The following is a 2,953-nucleotide window of genomic DNA, read 5'->3' on the forward strand; positions in this document are numbered from 1 at the left end:
TTTTTTTTTTTTTTTTTAAGTATACCAAAGATAAAGCACAGGGTTGATTAGAACCAAATGTTGCTTAGGTTGGCACACTGATGTTCTCTGATCAGTGTGACAATTACCTTCAGATATTTTGAACAACAGTTACTTAACAAATATTACGTTACCTTCCATGTCTAAAGTGGTTTAGTAACAATAAATATTCTCTTCAAGGTGCTATTATTTTCCATACAGATAGGAAGACTTGACTGGACAACAACTGCAGGAGCATGTCTAATTCCTTGTTCACAGAAGCCAAAATTAACATTTTAGTTCTTACAGGGACAGACTTTCGGTTTAGCAAATTACACCATTCTCTCATAAAAACCAAACAGATTATGATGCATAGGAATTCAATCTTGAGAATACTCCCATTTTCTGAGGATTTCCTATCATCAGATATCACAAGGGTGCAAAAATGGTCCTCCACAAAAAAAAAAAAATCCTCTAAAAATTAAATTATCATGACAGTTACTTTGAAAAGAAAAGGCTACCTTTTGTGTTAAACTGATCAAAGCTGCCCATTAGACACTGATAAGTCCTGGGTGAGGTCAGGTGGGTTTCTGATCCAGATAACACCCACCACAAGCTGACACTTAAAATGGTGACAAGATGCTCTGTTGTCAAAATGCATTTCTTTAAATTGAATTTATTTCTTTGTAAAATGAGTTTGTTTTCAGCAAGACATAACAACCGTAAAAATAGCTCCAGACTGGCCTCTGGGCCGCCTGTAGCTTTACTAGTAAATGAAGAAGCAGSGATTTAGTAAGTGGAAGGCCTGGGTAGAGAGGTGGGGCTTGCAGCTCTTTTAAAAGTAGCCAAGTACATACTTAATTGCATTTCTGCAGGGAATACATTCCAGAAATGTGGGCTTGCTACCAAGAAAAGTCTGTCAGCAACARCGCTGGCTTGTGGTTAATGCACTGGCCTGTGACTCAGGATATCTGGGTGCTACTCACAGCTCAGCCACAGGCTTCCTCTTGACTTGGAGCCAATTATTTAATCTTATTTTCCCACAGGTAAATCAAGCAATAACTCTYTATAAGGGAGATTGTGAGGAGAAAAATTCATTAATGTGTGCAAGGTATTCAAGTCTACTTCTTAGACAAGCATTTTGGGAGAGAGATCATACATCTAGCAAAAGGAAGAGCTCTACTGGGATCTCAAAAAGTTTCCACAATATTAGATYATATGCAAATCATGGTAAGTGAACCAGAAAAGCCAATAAATAAATAATGCTTCATTTAATCTCATGCTAGTTGGAAAGACCAGGCTTCTCTAAATCATGTTGCTACTGTTTTGCCAGCTGCTGGATTACTGTGCTTTGGGTTTTTTGCTTGTTTGATGAAAGAGGGCAAAGAAGTTTTCAACCTAAAAAAATCCCAAAACAAAACAAAACCCACTTTCCAATGTGGAAATTGCCTTCAGAAGTGGAYAATATCTTCTTAACATAATTTTCATAGATGGAAAGTGGAGCAAAGAAAAGTTCTTGGTACCCMCCAGGAAATGATTGGTAGAAATCACGGTACCCAAAATTATCACATCTCTTTGTAAAGTGGTGGTGGAGAGCAAAAATAGCTTATTGGAGTGAATTTTTAGCAGTTTATTTTGTTTCTTGGACATCAAAAACTGACCAATTGCCCATGCCAGCCTGCTGTGCACCAAGCCCCAGGTCTGCATGCACGTAGAGCCTGTTCTGGGTAAGCAGAGCCACAGCTTGTGGGAGATTGAGATCCCCAGCAGCTCCCACCTGCATTGTAGTGCACATTTCTTACACAGATTGATGTGCAGCATCTCTGTGAGACAAATTCACTCTGATATGAGTAGCCAGTGCCAAACAAGAAGATAAATCACAACAGCACAGGCTGTTTTACCCCTTCTGAAGGTCTCCACCAGAGATTTGCTCAGGTTGTAACTCCATCAATAGAGACATATTGATGGACACTTCCTTAGTCAAGAAAGACTGTAACAGGCTGGCTGACAGCAGAGGAGGGGAGTTTGTGGCTATCAATACTTCTCTTTCTCGTAATRCATCATGTTGATAGCTGTATCCTCAGATGCTGTCTTATCCCCAGCCTGCTGGCAGGAGAGGAAGGGAAAAAGGGAGGGTCAGCAATGAGCCTGCAAGGAGAGTGTTGATTGAGCACACAGACCTAAATTGCCAGCTCCTGGGCAGGCAGCACATGCCAATGGAAAATAAAAGACAGTGTATTTCAGGCAACCACGTGAAGATGGGGATTCAAACCATAAAGCTTGGGCTGGTTACCAATTCTAAGACCAAAATCTTAACAGCCAAACAAAACCAAAGCGAATCTACTTTTGTTCTTTCCTTTTCTGATTTCTAAGCGTCAGAAACTGAGTGTGGGTTTTCTCCTGTAAAGGCCATACTTAGATCTGCTCTGCTTTACATTGGTAAATCTGGAGAGCCAAATGCTACAGAGCTGGATGGCTCTAGGAGAAAAATTGTCTGGGTTCTGAGTATTCAGAGGAAGGTGTGAAATTACTGGTGTATATTTCATTTTAGAAACAGAAAAAAAGCGTTCCTAAAGCTACATTATACTCTAATAACTTTAGGAGGCCTGAGTCTGTTTCAGTTTTAATGCTCTTTATTCAAAGTCTGTGTTTTTTTTACTGCATGCCCCTTAAACCAAACCTGCCGTTCTTGTGAACCAATAGTGAACACATGCTCCCCACCACACACCTTCCTGCATGGTTTCCTTGTTTTCCCAAGTTCTGACCACCCTCCACACTGCATGTTCCAATTCCCTTTCCTTTTAAAGAAAGATAAAAGCACTGTCTAKATTTTATTGCAACTCCTTGAATCAGAATATGCTACTCTATTGAGGTTTGCCAGGATCTTAGCTCAGGAGAAACACATCCAGGAAAGGTTTGATGGAATTGCCTGCCCTACTATCTCTTATGTTTCCTT

The sequence above is a fragment of the Malurus melanocephalus genome, unplaced genomic scaffold (genome assembly GCF_030028575.1).
Source record: "Malurus melanocephalus ecotype Western Australia unplaced genomic scaffold, MMel_1.1 scaffold_6, whole genome shotgun sequence".
Classification (NCBI taxonomy): domain Eukaryota; kingdom Metazoa; phylum Chordata; class Aves; order Passeriformes; family Maluridae; genus Malurus; species Malurus melanocephalus.